A 19,923-nucleotide genomic window follows, 5' to 3' on the forward strand; every position below is an offset into this window, starting at 1 on the left:
TCCCGGGTTCGATACCCTGCCCAGGAACGATTTTTCCCTCGAAATCATTCAAATCAGCTTTACAGGGAGTTACACCTGAAAGCTTGATTTGCAGAATAGAATGTTTTATTTTCACTAGCAGAGTTAAGGCCATAAGGTCTTCTCCTCCACTCAACCAGTCTTAATCAATACAATAATTACATACATATTTAAATTATGAATATTTACAATACACTTAAAAGATTCTCCAGCAATATTCTTCAGTTAAGTTTTAACGACTGGTACATGTTTATTTAAATTGAGATAAAACCTATAAGAAAAAGTAATAACTTAATTTATGAGCTAATGTAATTCAATTCAGTCTATGTGCAATATGTGAAGAATAATAATTAAGTTGAGATAGCTAGTTAGTTAAAATGATAAGAATTAATTTAAAAGAAGTTTACTAGAACTATGTTATAGGAAGCAAAATATAAATCTAAAATATATTGATATGAGAATATTTTAATGTAATTACATTTTGTCATTAGAAATAGACATTCTTAGCGCAGGCTTCCGGTGGATGATCAGCGAACTAACGGTTTTCGTATTCATAAACCAGTGTTAGTGATATGATATGATATGATATGATATGATATGATATGATATGATATGATATGATATGATATGATATGATATGATATGATATGATATATGATATGATATGATATGATATGATATGATATGATATGATATGATATGATATGATATGATATGATATGATATGATATGATATGATATGATATGATATGATATGATATGATATGATATGTATGTATGTATTTATTCACACTGCAATGGGTATATACCCGGTGGCAGTGGTAACTAATTACACTCAATAATGACAATAATAAACTTATTAATTAAAAATACAATTAATGATAATACTAATAATTAATACTAATAATAATAATAATAACAATAATAATAACAACAACAACAACAGGGAATATACTAAATTAAATGAAACGATCACTTAAAATAACATTTGAAATATTCTAATTTGTATCTTAAAACTAAGATCGAACTAAAACCCACGAGTATATGTTCATATCTGCACAAGTACCTTTCAACATTACACTCATTTCGCTGTCAACTCACTCAATGCACTGGAACTACGACACATTTCACTGATTCTATCCTGATTTCACTAACACTTCAAAAACATTTCACTGTTCAAATACTTTGCACTGCCACTATAACCTATACAGCTTCACTGACAGGAACACGTTTCACTTACACAGCACACTTCACTGACACGACATACTTCTTCACTGATACAACACACTTCACTGACACAACATAATTCTTCACTGATACAACACTTCAATAACAACATATCATTTACACCCTTTAAGTACTGTGTATAATTACCGTCTATTAGTAAGGTCCTTAAGCCTATTTTTAAATACATTTTTGGTTGTTGGTAAAGCCTTTAGTAAGTCTGCAGGTAAAGCATTCCAGTCCCTGATAGTACGATTGAGAAAAGAAAACTTTCCAGTGTCCGTCCTCTGCCTTCTTTCCCTCAATTTATATGAGTGGTCGTTCCTTGAAGAGTAATTTGGCGGCTGCAACCTATTTTTTATTTCTTTCCAGGCAGGCTCACCTCTGTATGTTTTGAACAGTGCGCATAATCGAATTCGCGTTCTCCTGTCCGTGAGTGTGTCCCATTTTAATGGTGAATTTTTCCAACAACACTTAAGAGCCCGTTTTTGAATCTTTTCCAGTGTCTTAATATGTTCTAATCTGTAAGGATCCCAACATGCAGCACCATATTCCATTACTGGACGTACTAGTGATTTATATGCAATCTCTTTGGATTTATCAGAACCTTTTCTTAGTACCCTCATCACAAAGTGTAACGCTCTCCATGCTTTTCCCGCTGTGTCTGTAACGTGTTCCCCCCAGCCGAGATCGCTGCTAAATGTTATTCCGAGGTATTTACATTTGTTAACTTCCGGAATGGTTTCACCCCCTAACGTATACGATGCGACTATTTTATTTCTTTTCCTTGTAAAGCTGATGGCTTTGCTCTTTAGAGAATTTATTTTCATTTTGTTGGCTATTGCCCAATCATTTATTCTATTGAGGTCATTCTGGAGAAGAGTAGTATCTTCATGACTTTTTATTTCCCTGTATATCATACAATCATCCGCGAATAAGCGAACCCTAGATAAGATATTAACTGGCAGATCATTTACAAAAGCCAAGAATAGAAGAGGCCCCAAGACACTCCCCTGCGGGACCCCGGAAGTAATTTCAATTGGGTTCGATAATTCCTCCCCTACCCGTACTCTCTGAGTGCGACAAGTTAAAAATTCCTTGATCCACTGGAGCACTCTGAAGTCAATCCCCGTTGATTGTAGTTTAACCAACAATATATCGTGTGGGACTACATCGAATGCGCGTGAAAAGTCAATAATCACTGCATCTACTTGGCTATTGGAATCTATTCCGTCTTCTAAATCCTGACATACCGTTACTAATTGACTCTCACATGAATAGCCCCCCCGAAATCCATGCTGACAGTTATGTAACCAATTTGAGTCATCCCAATGCTGCCTTAGATAAGCTGAAATCAAGTGTTCCATCTGTTTGCAAACCACAGAGGTAAGGCTGACCGGTCTGTAATTTTTTGTATCAGAGCGAGACCCTGACTTATAAATTGGAACCACTATTGCATCTTTCCAATCTCGCGGGACAGTACCATTGTTAATTGATATTTCAAATATACGCACTAGATAGGGAATCATGGCTTCCCCTCCCAATTTTAGTACGTCTCCGGCGATACCATCAGGTCCTACTGATTTATGAGTTTTAATATATATGATATGCTATGATATGATAAATGATATAATGATATATGATATGATATGATATGATATGATATGATATGATATGATATGATATGATATGATATGATATGATATATGATATGATATATGATATATGATATGATATGCATCCTGTACAAATAACCGGTCGATAGCCGGGGCTAGTTTAGCACGCTCGTAGCGCGGACTAGCGAAATTTCTATGAATAGCACCGTAGAGGTTTTGTATTCTATTTAGAGAAATTAATGATAATAATAAGAATGGACAGATGATAGTTTCATTATAAGAAACAAATATTAAACAGTAATTAATCTGTTAAGTAAGAATTTATGTAATTTTGACCTAAATGAAGTTATTGTCCAACAACCCCTTACAACACTCGGAAGCGAGTTCCAATTTCTAGCAACTGAAACTGTATAAGATGAAGAATATAAAAAGATGTCTTGTGGTAAGGTATAATGAGTAAATTGTTACGATGAGACCTGGTACTAAGCTGATGATAGGCGGATAAATTTTGAAAACGAGAAGCCAAGTATATTAGGGTAGAGGTGCTTAGAATTTTAAATAAGAGAATACAGGGCTCGTCGATCGCTTAGCCTTAAGCAAGACAGAGTTTGGAAAGACGGGGAAACATGATCATACTTACGAATATTGCAAATATAACGGACGCACGCATTATGCACACGTTGTAGCCTGCTGCTCAAATTTGCATTTAGGTTACTTGATATAACATCGCAGTAGTCGAAGTGTGATATCACGAGTGTTTGTACAAGGATTAATTTTAATTTATCAGGAAGAAAGTGCTTCAGTCGCTTTAATGAGTGAATAATCGAAAATATTTTTTTAGAGGTGTGATTCACTTGTTCATTCCTTTCCAGGTGACAATCCATATAAATGTCAAGGTTCTTCACAGTCGAACTGTATGGAATAGTAATATTATTTATATCGGTGGCAAATTTTGTTTGTCACACTTCGATCTTTGACGTTCTATTAAAATAGCCTGCGACTTACTTGCATTTAAATTAAGTCCGTACGTTTTTTACAACAAGGATATTGAATTCAAGTCATTATTAACTTTAGTTATAAGGTCATTTATGTAGTTAGATCGAATATGTAGATAGAATTGTATGTCGTCAGCATAAGTATGGTGTCGACAGTATGTTAGATTAGAAAAAAAAATCATTAATATAAATAGAAAATAGTAAAGATCCTAGGACAGAGCCTTGTGGTACGCCAGTCTTCATGGTACACCAAGTGGAATGACGATTATATTAATAGACGTGCACTGTTGGCATTCACGAAGGTAGGGGTCCCCTAGACTCTAAATCAATTGACAGTTGTCTTGATATCAATCCTCCATAACCAAAAGAGCTTGTTTTACTCGTATCACGTCACAGGAGGCAACTCTAGATCTCACTGGGAGTCGCTAGAGATGATCAAAGGACTTACACATTGCAATATTGTTCATATAAAATAAATGCCCACCATGATTTAAAGTCAGTAAATTATCTGACCATTTCATTTATTGAATTAATGACCAAAATGCGTAAATGTCCACAGTGATCTAATTCGATTAAGGGGACACAGCACAAGAAAATATTTTTTTTTAATTTCCATTTTTGTGCTATTATTAGTCCTGAGAGTCCAAAGAATCTTGCTTTGTTTTTATTTTCTAGAAAATGTGCCTCCTTCACTTTGATTTTGCAATTTGAATTTCAAAGCGCCAAGTAGCCTATTTAAATTGCAATTGTGGGCATGCAAATATAATAGTAGTCAGCTAGATGGGAGCAAATACACCCACAAGAACATTCTTCCCACACCTATTATTGAAGCTATAAAGCCCATTATAGAGATTTGACTACGTGGACCTTTCCAACACAGCTTCGCCACAGCTTCGTTTCTTACTCTGTCTGTCCATTTCACAAGCTCCATCCTTCTCCATATCCACATTTCAATCCTTCTCCATATCCACATTTCAAATGCTTCTATTCGCTTCTCTTCACTTTGTCATATTGTCCATGTTTCTGCACCATACAATGCTGTACTCCACACAAAGCACTTAACTAGTCTCTTCCTTAATTCTTTCTCCAGAGGTCCGCAGAAGATGCTCCTATTTCTGTTAAAAGCTTCCTTTGCCATTGCTATACTCCTTTTGACTTCGTGGCAGCAGCTCATGTTACTGCTTATAGTACACTCCAAATATTTGAAGCCGTCTACTTGCTCTACTGCCTCACTTGGAATTCGTAAGTTTACCTTCTTTACTTATTAAAACATAAACATATTAATATACACCACAATTTGACAACGGCTGACCTATATATATATATATATATATATATATATATATATATATATATATATATATATATATATATATTTGCTCTTGTGTGTTATTTATTGCTTTGAATTAAGTTACCTACTGTATTTAGTAAACTGTCCTTGTAAATTTTATGTTATATTATTGGCTAAGACCACACTGTACACGAGCCTAGCTCTTACGTTAGTGGCTAGAAACATTTTTGTTTTATAATTTTAATTTTTACTCGCTAGCTAGCTAGTTAAATAAATAAATACACTGTGTCCGGGACAAAATTTACCACTAAGAAAGTTTAATAACTCGCGTAATAATGGAGATAGGAAAATGAAATTTGATGCAAATGAAAGAGGGACATTTTAAGTTTTATGTGTGATGTTGGCAACATTTGGTCATTGTTGTTGACATAGCTGTAATTAAAATGGCGTTCACAGTGCAACAAAAAGTTCAATGCTGCTATTGGCTTGCCGAATTCAAGTATCCGAAGATAGTGAAGAGAAGATTTAGACAACAGTGGCCTGAGAAGCAACCACCAGATAGGCACACAATAACAACTTGGCATAGAAAGCTTCTTGAGACCGGGATCGTCAACAGGCATAATTGTCGCATCTGGGGATCAGAAAATCCGCATGTAGTGAGGGAATTGGAAAGAGACAGCCCTAAGATTAATGTTTGGTGCGGACTTACACATGAAACTGTGATTGGACCGTACTTTTTTTGTGGAAAACACTATCAATGGAAATGTGTATCTTGATATGCTGCAAAATTACGCCATTCCTCAAATTCCACAGGGATATGTTTTCCAACAAGACGGAGCTCCGCCTCATTATGCATTACATGTTATAGATCACTTGAATGAATGCTTTCCTCAGCGATGGATTGGTCGAGGTGGACCTACAGCATGGTCTCCCAGATCCTCAGACCTAACCCCACTGGACTTCTTTTTTTTGGGGGGGGGATACATAAAAGACATTGTGTACAAGACTGTAGGCCTAGTGGCAGATTTGGAGGATCTGCGTCGGAGAATTGTCGCTGCTTGTGCAACTGTCACTCCAGAGATGTTACGAAACACATGGCAAGAACTTGAATATCGCCTGGACATCTGTCGTGCTACAAGAGGTGCACACATAGAAGTTTATTAGTGGTCATTCGAAACTTTGGAAGTCCCTTTGTCAATTCCCGCAAACAGCATTTTCATCCATCAATTATTTGGTGAGTTATTAAACTTTCTTATTGGTAAATTTTGTCCCGGACACTCTGTATATTAAAATGTATTAAATAATGCAAGGAATGTTGCAGTTAAAAAACATGAAAAAGATAGAAAGATAAAAACAATGATACATATATTATCGACTATTTATGTCTGAAGATGCCAAAATTTGGCGAAAACGTTCACAATGTTAATAATATAGTGTAAAGAAATTACCATAGTATTTTACATTAAATTTGCATTTCACGTTATTTGTACATTCTAATATTATGTATAAAAACAGCCTCACAGCACATTTGAGATCCGTAAGTATGGATTATAGAGATCGACCGAAGAAGACACGAAGGATAGGAACTTATGAAAAAACATAACTGTTAATGGAAAACTACTGTACTGTAGGGAACGTATATAAGAATTATCATAACCATAATCATCGTCAAGAACGTGATATTGCTGAATTAAAGGAAATGTATTTTATTTGATACTAGCCGTACCCGTGCGCTCCGCTGCACCCGTTAGAAATAAATATAAAGTAATTATATAGTTAAAATAGGACATTTGATCCAGGGAACATTCGTGTTTGATAGAAGGATAAATCGTTTATTATGTTACTTAATTTAAATTGAATTAAAAAATTAAAATGCGATCATTTTGATCCAGAGACCACTCATTTGGTCATAAAATTAGTTTAGGAAATACAGGAAACGAATATACAGAATAGCCTATCAAGTTTTCTGTGTATAAGACTCTATTTTAATCTTACCTGTCCTCGATTCACTCAGAAGTTACTGTGATAACATTATAGCATTATGTCCATCTAGAGAAACTACACTTTCCAATGGTGAATTAATAATTAATTATACAAATCGGTTAATTTAGCTTCCGATATTACTTCAGAGAAACGCAGAAACATTATCTGTAGGCTATCATTCATAGCTTTCGATTGTTGCTGTCCAAGGCCCCTTATAGACGAAGTCATTTGTTTTTTAATTCATTGCACGACCTTAGATGGCAGTTATTTTAATTTTAAAACTCATTTATCTCATTAAATATCAGTCCTATCAAACTTTTTCAAGGAATAAAACTTATCGCAAATTATTTTTAAAGAAACTTTTGTTATGTAACATTTTTCATAAAAATCAATAATAAGCGAGATATTTCGATTTATTTAATTCATGCCCCCTTATAACCCCCCTTTTAAATAACGTATTTTGAATGCCATATAGCCTAAAATCTAAGTTACAACGAACTTAATTTATATTCCAATTTTCATCGAAATCCGATCAGCCATTATCGCGTGAAAAGGTAACAAACATACAGACAGACAGACAGACAGACATACAAACAAAAATTTCAAAAAAGCGATTTTCGGTTTCAGGGTGGTTAATTATATATGTTAGGACCAATTATTTTTGGAAAATCGAAAATTACCAGAAAAATTTCGGCTACAGATTTATTATTAGTATAGATTTTGCATTTCGTAGGTCTAGAATTTGGTTTACCAAGCGTTTAAAAGATATACACATGAGGAAGATGTTTAATTGGACTTTTCCTACTTCTAATTAACACAGTGGCGATAGTTCACTAATAGGACAACAGAGGATGAAGACAAGCACCCGTGTTGTGAGAGAGCTTAAAATATATGACTGTTTACTTCCTGTATATTCAAGCACGACGTTTTCCTTCATAAGCACGTCTAGACAAATTAAACAAAAGTGAAAGTGAACAAAGGAACGCTGAATATCTCAAAATTAGCTCAAGATGATGTACTCACTGTGCTGTACCAAGTAACGATTAGATAAAAGAAATGGGTCAACAGAATTAAGTGCAATCGATCTCTTGCTGATAAGAACTTAATTGAAAATCAAAGCAAAGGCGTACACAAGATTAGATATGTGTGTAAATAATAACTTAGTAATAAAAAATAAAAGTAACAAATATAAATGACACTCGGGAGGACATTAAACACAGAATAAATATGGGATATGCGTGTTATTATTCGGTTGAGAAGCTTTTGTCATCTAGTCTGCTGTCAAAAAATCTGAAAGTTAGAATTTATAAAACAGTTATATTACAGGTTGTTCTGTATGGCTGTAAAACTTGGACTCTCACTTTGAGAGAGGAACAGAGATTAAGGGTGTTTGAGAATAAGTTTCTTAGGAAAATATTTGGGGCTAAGAGGGATGAGGTTACAGGAGAATGGAGAAAGTTACACAACACAGAACTGCACGCATTGTATTCTTCATCTGATATAATTAGGAACATTAAATCCAGACGTTTGAGATGGGCAGGACATGTAGCATGTATGGACGAATCCAGAAATGCGTATAGAATGTTAGTTGCGTGGTCGGAGGGAAAAAAGACCTTTAGGGAGGCCGAGATGTAGATGGGAGGATAATATTAAAATGGGTTTGAAGGAGGTGGGATATGATGGTAGAGACTGTATTAATCTAGCTCAGGATAGGGACCAATGGCGGGCTTATGTGAGGGCGGCAGTGAACCTCCGGGTTCCTTAAAAGCCAGTAAGTAATAAAAATAAAATGATGATAATAGTAATAATAATAATAATAATAATAATAATAATAATAATAATAATAATAATAATAATAATAATAATAATAATAATAAAGCTATCAGCAATTCCTCATCCTCATCATAATACTCGGTCCAGAAATACCCAAGAGTGCAGGAACATGTACAAAATTGTTGATACTGAATGTAGAGAAATCCATAAATATTAGGACTGTGTGTGTAGGGTGTGAGATCAACACGTAAAAACAATTTGGTACTGGATGTAGAGAAATCCAAAAGTACCGGACAAGGACAGAGTGTGTGTGTGTGTTTGCGCGCGTAAACACACGAAATACAATTTGGTACTGTATGCCTTGGAATCGAAAAATTCTCACGACAGAGAGTATGAAACCACGTAAAAACAATTTAGTACAGGACGTATAGAAATCCAAAAAATATTCGAGCAGAGAATGTGGGAACAGGTAAAAACAATTCGGTACTCGATGCAGTGAAATCCAAAAATACTCGGAGAGAGTGGGAACACACATAAAAGTCGGCCTGGGTGACGCAGTTGGTGGAGTGCTGACCTTCTGTGTCCGAGATTGCGGGTTCGATCCCGCCCCGGGTCTATGGCATTTAAGTGTGCTTAAATGCGACAGGCTTATGTCAGTAGATTTACTGGTATGTAAAAGAACTGCTGCGATACAAATTTTCGGCACACCGGCGACGCTGATATAACCTCGGCAGTTGCGAGCGTCGTTAAATAAAACATGATTTTTAAAACACGTAAAAACAATTTGGTATTGGATGCGATGAAATCCAAAAGTAATCAGAATGTGTGGGAGTACGTTCGTACTAGATGCAGTGAAATTCAAAAGTACTTAACAATGTGTGAGTACACGTTTAAACAATTAATCATTGTGTGTGGGTATACATAAAAAGAATTTGGTATTTTATGCAGTGAAATCTAAAAGTATTTACAGTATGTAGGAATAGGTGAAAACAGTTTTCTATTGGATGCAGTGAAATCTAAAGTACTCATGAAGAGAGTGTTAGTAGGTTATTTTACGACGCTTTATCAACATCTTTGGTTATTTAGCATCTGAATGAGATGAAGGTGATAATTCCGGTGAAATGAGTCCAGCATTTGCTCATATTGGGTTGAGGGAAAACCCCGGGAAAAAAAACCTCAACCAGGTAATTTGCCCTGACCGGGAATCGAACCCGGGCCACCTGGTTTCGCTGCCAGACGCGCTGATCGTTACTCCACAGATATGGACATGAAGAGTGTGTAAGAACATGTAAAAAGATATTCAGTACTGGACGTAGAAAAGTCAATAAACATTCCGACGAAGTGTGTGGGAACATAAAAAAAAATTGGTACTGCATACAGTGCAATCCAAAAATAATACTCATTAACATACTTCTGTCCTGGGCACAGAAACGCATGAAGTTCAGAACGCAAGGACGATAGTTTTGTGTTGGTCGAGTGGATTGGGGGATGGATCGGGGTGTTACTTCGTGTCTCAACATGTAAACAGTCCGTCATAGTACAGCACAAAATATATTTCACTCTGTACAGATGTAGTATATACAGTACATTCCTAGTGTAGACAATAAATGTCTACCATTAAAGTATTAACGTGAGTTGTAACCTTCAATCAGGCGTCCCTACGCCGAAGTCTGTTACACGTACCGCAGCCAAGCAACAATACACACAACGGTAATGGACATTACGGACCCACCTGTGCTGTTGCAGTCACCCCACAAGGGTCATGACGTCATTTATACTCCGTTTACTGTAAACCTCATCCTGGTTACTCTGTGTCCCTAGGCCGAAGCCTGCTCATTAATCGTTACAATTTTCCAAGAAGAGTTTTTCTTCCTATACTCCTTAGTATTCAAGTTTCGAATGGTCTAGTTTGTTGTACCAATTAAAAATAAAACGAAATTGATAGTTTAAGGTTCTGAGGGCACTTGAGTGTTGAACACCAGATTTGTGAATTTTACAAACTTTGACCTAGTCACAAGTGAAACTTGGTTTTAAGAAAATTTTAAACCCTTCTGCAAGGATTAAACGAAATTCAAAAGAGGCGTATTCGTAGAATCGTTGTGATGTCAACTGCGTTTGCAGGGACGGATTTAGGAATAGTGCCGCCCCTAGGCGGTGCTAATATTTGCCACCCCCCCCCAACTCTCACAAACAGTTTATGAGCAGCTATTATACAGGTCATGTTTAGTTTAAATTAGTCTTAAATGAAATGTTACAATTCAGAAAACAATAAATTACTGGAATCAAAATACATGCCTCTGGTGAATTAGGGCCTATAAATATATTATTTTGATGTACCGAAGTACATATGATATTTCCATGCAGATATTCTGCGTCATCATACGATGAAAGAGTAATGGAACGGAGAAAAATTCTCTCCGGCGCCGGGATTTGAACCCGGGTTTTCAGCTCTACGTGCTGATGCTTTATCCACTAAGCCACACCGGATACCCACCCCGGCGCCGGACAGAATCGTCTCAGATTAAGTTCCAACTCTTGGGTTCCCTCTAGTGGCCGCCCTCTGCACTACTTCATAGATGTCTATGAACGTAGGACTGAAGTCCACACATGTGCTGAGGTGCACTCGTTATGAGTGACTATGTACTTCGGTACATTAAAATAATATATATGATATGCGTAAATCACTTCGTGATTTAAGACGGTGCTTATTCCGTCGGATCCCGGCAAGCTAGTCACTCATAATGAGTGCACCTCAGTACATGTGTGGACATTAGTCCTACGTTCATAGACATCTATGACGTAGTGCAGAGGGCGGCCACTGGAGGGAACCCAACTTCGATAGGAAGTATAAAGTAAATTGGAGAATAAACTCCAACTCTTTGCAGAATAAACTTTTCATATCGAATTATATACGGTAGTGCACATGCTGGAAAGCGATTAAATAATATTGATGACGATTTAATTATATTTGAAATGTAGCTGAGAGTTGTGGTTACATCCAATTTGAATTTCAACAATGCATTATTGTTTATACAGGGACATCATTTTATTTTTACTAACATTTTTAATATTAATCTGGCTATACCTTTCTATTAACGATTGAAACAGGAAACACCGTTTGCTGCCCCTTCCAAGACTGGAGTTCGATGATACTGGCGTAAAATACAAATCACTTTACTAGGTATAGGAGGGAAGAAAAGTAGTTCATTTATGTAAACTAGGAAATATCGCAATTTTGAGTTTGATAATTTTCATTAGGTTTTTGTTTAATCAAGATACAGTGCTGTATTAACACTTAGTGTTTTTACTCACGAACTGAGCTATCCATTCGGACGTATTAATTATGCAATGCATATTGTACTGTTACACCACATTAGCGTACAATATAGAGAATGAAGTTAAATTGAAAAATAATCACAATATGCATATTTAAACACATTTTTGAAAATGGTGGCCGTTCATTTCGATACAGGCTTCAGTTCTTTTGTGCATATTATCACACTGTAGACTATTTTACCTAATTCCAATTACTAGTTTCGTCCTTCGTGCGAGTAACTCATGTTGAAATAATTCTGTACCTACTCTATAAAAGAGTACTTTACGTATTATAAATATAATCTTCACTTCTGGTCTATCCGAAAAGATAAAATTACTCAGAAATGCTATCTACTGTCCGTTCAAGTGGTTTTGTCGCAGGGTCGTAGAAAGTGGGGGGAATCACGTGACAGTTAATTACTTAACGAGGCCCTTTTATTTAAATTATTTTAAACACTTGTATAATATTACGTAGACGTCCAATTCCTAACAGAAATTAATGTTTTCAGAAAAGAGCTAAGATAGCCCAGCTACTAGACTTTACAGAGGGGCGAACAGAAGCAGGTGGGGGAAACCGGGATGCGACGTAGGCAAACGGACGACAGTACCTGTGCGAAAATACGATTCAATATTGAAAGCTCTTTTGTCACTGGAAAACGCGAACATATTTCTGGAACGTACTGTACTCACTAACTCAGTACTGCTTACGCGCCCTCGGCTCTGTGTCGTGAACGGTTGGAAGTTTACTAGTAGAAGGGGTGAGAGTGAAGTACATTCAAAAACTCAGGTACAATAAAAATTGAAGTAAAAATAAAATGATGTCCCTGTACAAGTAGTTAAATTTAAGCAATTTCATAGTACATTATAATAACGTTGATACTGGCATTAAAATATAACTATGCCGGTGCACACTTTCCTTTTACTCTCGCCACGACCACGACAATGCGATAACAAAACAATATCCGACTTTCACAAGGTGTTCAAGAACAAACTTCAGAAAAGATTTACCAAAAAGACGTGTTTTAAAAATAAATTTCACTGTAAAAAAAAAAAAAGAAGAGAAAGAAAATGCCGCCCCTCTGGAAATTTCCGCCCTAGGCAACAGGCCTAAATCCGGCACTGTACGTTTGGTGTCGAATTTATGTCGATATTGAGTGATTACTCGAGGATAAGTGGCCAGTTTCTATATTATCTCAGTGGCGAAAGGTTCCGAGAGCATACTCGAGATTAAGTTAATGTTTATTGCGAATTGAAGAGTTATTTGTTTTCATTCTCGGTATTCTACGTGTGATGTACCGTTATTTTCAGAAATCGAAAACATGTTGTTTACCCGGTAGTGCAATTATTAGCTAGTACTATAAAAACACACTGACTGTTCAGGATGATACTGCCGCACATATGACTGTTCTTATTTTGCAAATAAATCAGGAGAAAATGTTGCAATCACATTTTATCATTACACGTTACTCTCTTTTCAGAGAGATTCATTTCATTTCTCATACTGCGAATAATACGAGGCCTATAGTTTATTTTCTAGAACCATTATTCAAAAGTCCCGCGATTAATCTGGGTAAGACGACATGCCATGGACTAGCCTTACGGAATGAGCATTGGTTCGATTCCTCGCGGAGAAAGAAATTTTGTCGTTAAATTTCGGCCGGTGTATGAGACCGATGTCAACCAAGCATCTTGAATTTGGGAGCTACAATAAGTTGTGAAATCCATTTTAGCAAGCAGGTTAGAATAGCTGTGAAGGAATCGTCGTTTTCCTGTACTGGTTGGATGATCGTTCACCTCTGCTGAGGCACGTGGACATGAGGCCAGCAGTTGACTGTTAGGTTTTGTACTTTCATGGACTGTCCCGCAACGGATTTTATTATTATTATTATTATTATTATTATTATTATTATTATTATTATTAAACGTATACATAAAGTAAATCTTTATCAATATTTTTCTTAAGGTCTTTACTAATTTTTCATTTTGGTCTGAAAGATGTTTTTTTTTTTTTTTTATTTGAAGCATCTGAGCTTAGGCGGAGTTATGAGGGTGTAACCCCAGATCACATATAGATTGCTCATTCCTATGTTAAAATCGTTCGCACTTTGAAGAGAACAACCGCCAGGATCGCCACCCGTCCGCCGTAAACGAACACCAGATGGCAGTACAGTCGCTAATGCAATTCAAATGGGAATTATGACATGATTCCTTATGTAACAACTAGATGGCAGCATAGTAAACCTGACAAAAGGTGTTACCGTCAAAACCTATAGCGCCGAGCAATCTGGGTATATATGATCTAGGGTGTAACCACAGTGTAGTATATACAGTCGCGAAGCTCAATACGTAGTAAATATGCAAACATTAGATAGTTGCGCACCACTAGGATTGCTAATATCGCCTCATTACAGGCAATGCAAAATAGTACCGTCACAGTCTATTGTTTCTAGCACCCTCAAAACTCAAGCTTCGTGGCTGTATAATATAGGAGACTGTGGTGTAACTTGTCGGCTTTTTCAAATCTCTCCTCATCATCTATTACCAGTTTGAGGTTACCATCCACCCTGCATATAGACTATATGACTGTGTTTAATGCATCTTTTTCTTTTCATTGTAAGTAATGTTGTTTTATATCAATGCGAGGTATGCAGGCCTATCTCCTATTTCGGTAAACAGTAAGTGATTACATTTGTATACGTCTTTCGATAGTAGATCAAAAAATAAATTGTAACTAGCAGTATCAATTCCAATATAAAAAATTAAGTGAATTTTTTGGAAACTTAAAAAAAGAAATAACTAGAAAATATGTGTTACAATTTTGAGCACACATAATTATTTAATCCTAGCATTGACATAAAGAAGCCCAGGGAAATTTGTTTCCTTGGTAACCTTAGTTAAATGCCGATTACCTATATTTTATATGAATCGATAAAGTAAGCTGCTTAAGGGAAGACTCCACTGAAAATCATGAAAATTTTTCCAAATTTTTTTTAACTATTTCACTTATTCAGAATTTATATTTTCATACCCCAAATGGATTCAACTCAATTCTGATTACAAATACTCGTATGTTTACACTTTTTAAATTAAGGCTGGAAGGGGGCGTGGAATTTGAAGAGCTGTCAAAATTGTTTTTCATCGAAGAATTATTTTTTAAAATTTCTGATTACAAATCTAGTAACATTTTGTTGGCTCCCTGAAGTTACTAGATGAATGTAGCGGAGGAGAATATTAATTTACATAAATATTCATTTTATTTTCAAATCTATTTTTCTGTGTCCAATTTTGTTGATTCAACACCAACTTTCTTATGCCAAATATTAATTAATCTGGATTAAATTTTTACTGCAAGTATTTATGAGGTAGCTGCATGTTTCTATGCATTTATTTTGTGAGAAGTGCTGCTAGTTTATTCTTAAGAAAAATATTAATAAAATAAACTAGCAGCATTAAGAAAAATATTAATAAAATAAACTAGCAGCATTTCTCACAAAATAAATGTATAGAAACATGCAGCTACCTCATAAATACTTGCAGTAAAAATTTCATCCAGATTGATTAATATTTGTCATAAGAAAGTTGGTGTTGAATCAACAAAAATGAACACAGAAAAATAGATTTGAAAATAAAATGAATATTTATGTAAATTAATATTCTCCTCCGCTACATTCATCTAGTAACTTCAGGGAGCCAACAAAAAGTTACTAGATTTGTAATCAGAAATTTTAAAAAATAATTCTTCGATGAAAAACAATTTTGATAGCTCTTTAAATTCCACGACCCCTACCAGCCTTAATTTAAAAAGTGTAAACATACGAATATTTGTAATCAGAATTGAGTTGAATCCATTTGAGGCATGAAAATATAAATTCTGAATAAGTGAAATAGCTAAAAAAATTTTGGAAAAATGTTCATGATTTTTAGTGGAGTCTTCCATTAAAATGTATGCAAACCCCTTATAATGCGGGAGTAATGATAGTATTAACAGTAATTTGTATACATATGTGTGTCAGTTTTAACATAAATAATGCAGCTCTTTGCTTGTTTCATTCATTCTCTGTGAAGTGAAACAACCCAGAACTCACCACGAGGAGGTGGCTGCACGTCGAGTTCCGCCCTGCCCATCCCAACCTCCCTTCCATGAGGACAGTGCATTTCATGATTCAGTTTTTAAGTGTGATCAGTTAACTTTCAGCGTGCTTTCTTTTTTCTCTGTCAAGTGTGTGAATCTGTGTTTCATACTATCATTTCCTTCCTTTCCTTAAAAATCTGTCCGTTTTTCATTCCCTTCCTTCAATTATTTTTCTTTCCTCTTTCCTTATTTTTTTCTTTTCACTTTTCTTTTCATTTTTTATTTCTTCTTCTATTTTCCCTTTATTATATTCTTTTCTCTTTCATTTCTTTGCGTTTATTTTCTTTAATTTCTTTGCATTATTTTTTGTGTTTTCTTTTATGTCTTAATTTCTCTTTTCATTCCTTTCTTATTTTTTATTTCACTATCCTTTTTTTCTTTTATTTTCGTTTTTCTTTCCTTTTTTGTAGATTATTTCTCTTTTTCCTTTCTCTTTTCTTTCCCTTCTTTCTTATCTATCCTTTTTATTGTCTCTTTCCTTTAAGTTTTCTTTTACAATCCTTTTTCTTCTCTTTTTCTTTTTCTTTCCTTTTTTGTTTTCCCTCTCTTTTTTTCTCTTCCTTTTCTGCTTTACTTATCCTATTTCTGTTTCTTTTTAATTTTGCTTTTCCTTTTTTCTTTCTCTTCTTTTTCCTTTATTGTCATTTTACTTTCTCTTTTTCCTTTCATTTCTTTCTTTTTGTTATATGCTTTTCTTATCCTTTCTCATTTATTTTCTTCATTCGTTAACTTTTTCTTTTCTTTGTTCGTTAACTTTTCCTTCTTTCTTTTCTGTGTTCGTTTACTTTTTTCTTTTCTTTGTTCGTTTACTTTTTCTTCTTTTCTTTGTTCGTTTGCTTTTTTTTCTTTTCTTTGTTCGTTTACTTTTTCTTTTCTTTGTCCGTTTACTTTTTCTTTTTTCTTTTCTTTGTTTGTTTACTTTTCTCTTTTCTTCTCTTTGTTCGTTCACATTTTCTTTTTTCTTTTCTTTGTTCGTTTACTTTTTCTTTTCTTTGACCGTTTACTTTTTCTTTTTGCTCTTCTTTGATCGTTTACTTTATTCTTTTCTTTGTTCGTTTACTTTTCCTTTTTTCTTTTCTTTGTTCGTTTATATTTTCTTTTTTCTTTTCTTTGTTCGTTTACATTTCCTTTTTTTCTTTTCTTTGTTCGATTACTTTCTCTTTTTTTCTTTTCTTTGTTCGATTACTTTTTCTTTTTTTCTTTTCTTTGATCGTTTACTTGTTCTTTTTTTCTTTTCTTTGATCGTTCACTTTTTTCTTTCTTTGATCGTTTACTTTTTTCTTTTCTTTGTTCGTTTACTTTTTCTTTTCTTTGTTCATTTACTTTTTCTTTTTTCTCTTCTTCGTTCGTTTACTTTTTCTTTTCTTTGTTCGTTTACTTTCTTTTTTTCTTTTCTTTGTTCGTTTACTTTCTTTTTTCTTTTCTTTGTTCGTTTACTTTTTTTTTCTTTTCTTTGTTCGTTTACTTTTTCCTTTTTCTTTTCTTTGATCGTTTACTTTTTCCATTTTTCTTTTCTTTGATCGTTTACTTTTTCCTTTTTTTTTCTTTGATCGTTTACTTTTTACTTTTCTTTGTTCGTTTACTTTTTTTCTTTTCTGTGTTCGTTTACTTTTTCTTTTTTCTTTTCTTTGTTTACTTTTTCTTTTCTTCTTTTCTTTGTTCGTTTACTTTTTCTTTTTTCTTTTCTTTGTTCGTTTATTTTTTCTTTTTTTTCCTTTGAGCGCTTAGTTTTTTCTTTTCTTTGTTCGTTTACTTTTTTCTTTTCTTTGTTCGTTTACTTTTTCTTTTTTTCTTTTCTTTGTTCGTTTATTTTTTCTTTTTTTTTCCTTTGATCGTTTACTTTTTTCTTTTCTTTGTTCGTTTACTTTTTTCTTTTCTTTGTTCGTTTACTTTTTTCTTTTCTTTGTTCGTTTACTTTTCCTTTTTTTTTCTTTGTCCGTTTACTTTTTCTTTTTTTCTTTTCTTTGTTTGTTTACTTTTCTATTTTTCTTTTCTTTGTTCGTTTATTTTTTCTTTTTTTCTTTACTTTGTTCGTTTACTTTTCTTTTTTTCTTTACTTTGTTCGTTTACTTTTTCTTTTTTCTTTTCTTTCCTTGTTTATTTTTTCTTTTTTCCTTTTCTTTGTTCGTTTACTTTTTCTTTTTTTCTTTTCTTTGTTCTTTTACTTTTCTTTTTTTCTTTTCTTTGTTTGTTTACTTTTTCTTTTTTCTTTTCTTTGTTCGTTTACTTTTTCTTTTTTTCTTTTCTTTGTTTGCTTTTTTTTCTTTTCTTTGTTCGTTTACTTTTTCTTTTTTTTTCTTTTCTTTGTACGTTTGCTTTTTTCTTTTCTTTGTTCGTTTGCTTTTTTCTTTTCTTTGTTCGTTTGCTTTTTTCTTTTCTTTGTTCGTTTGCTTTTTTCTTTTCTTTGTTCGTTTGCTTTTTTCTTTTCTTTGTTCGTTTGCTTTTTTTCTTTTCTTTGTTCGTTTACTTTTCTTTTTTTCTTTGTTTGTTCGTTTACGTTTTCTTTTTTGTTTTCATTGTTCTTTTACTTCTTTTCTTTCCTTTGTTCGTTTACGTTTTTTTTTTCTTTTCTTTCTTCGTTTACTTTTCCTTTTTTCTTTTCTTTCTTCGTTTAATTTATCTTTTTTTTCTTTTCTTTGTTCGTTTACGTTTTCTTTTTTCTTTTCTTTGTTCTTTTACTTCTTTTCTTTCCTTTGTTCGTTTACGTTTTCTTTTTTTTTCTTTTCTTTGTTACTTATTTCTTCTTTTCCTTCCTTTTTTATATTTTCTTTTCCCTCTTAATTTTCTTTTTCTTTCGCTCTCTCTTTTTTTCTGTGTTTTTTCATTTCACTTTTCTTTGTTACTTATTTCTTCTTTTCCTTCCTTTTTTATATTTTCTTTTCCCTCTTAATTTTCTTTTTCTTTCGCTCTCTCTTTTTTTCTGTGTTTTTTCATTTCACTTTTCTTTGTTCCTTTTCCTTTCTTTCGTGTCTTTTTTCTTTTCTGTTTTTTTCCTTTGTTTTTCTCTTTCTTATTTTCCTTTTTCAATTTAACTTTTTTATTTCTTTTCTTTCTTTTCCTTCTATGCTTGTCTTTTCCTTTTTATTTTATTTTCTATATTTTCTTTTCTGCTTTTCTTTGCTTTTATCTCCTTTCATTTTTATTTTCCTTCTTTTTATTTCACTTTTTATTTCTGTCTTTTATTTTGTGTCTTTCCTTTCTTTTTCATTTTAATTTCTCTTTTTCATTCTGTTTCTTTCTCTTTCGTTTTTTCTTTTGTGGTTTTTTCGTTTTAACTTTTCCTTTCTCATTCTTTTTCCTTTTCCTTTTCCTTTTTTTCTTTTTCATTTTACTTTTTCTCTTTACTATTTTATTTTTCTTTTCCTCTTTCTTTCCTTTTGTTTCTTTTTTCTTTTCCTATTTTTCATTTTGTGTTTTCTTTTTCCCTTTCTTCTCTTTTCTTTTTCTTTTCCTTTTTTATTTAATTTTACTACTGTATTTCTCTTGCATGAAAGCTTGCTACTGCAGTTTAAGACATGTTTAAATCATAATCTAATGCATGGAAGAAATGCATATAAAATTAACCCTAGCGAAGCT

At 33.7% G+C, this 19,923-nt stretch overlaps 1 protein-coding gene across 1 annotated transcript in view; it reads left to right on the forward strand.

Annotated features, from left to right (window-relative positions):
* The window catches only part of LOC138706587 (arylsulfatase B-like), a 115,534-nt gene that overhangs the window by 46,882 nt on the left and 48,729 nt on the right, over nt 1-19,923 (forward strand). The gene's annotated exons all lie outside the window — the stretch shown is intronic.

The sequence above is a fragment of the Periplaneta americana genome, chromosome 9, assembly GCF_040183065.1.
Source record: "Periplaneta americana isolate PAMFEO1 chromosome 9, P.americana_PAMFEO1_priV1, whole genome shotgun sequence".
NCBI lineage: Eukaryota > Metazoa > Arthropoda > Insecta > Blattodea > Blattidae > Periplaneta > Periplaneta americana.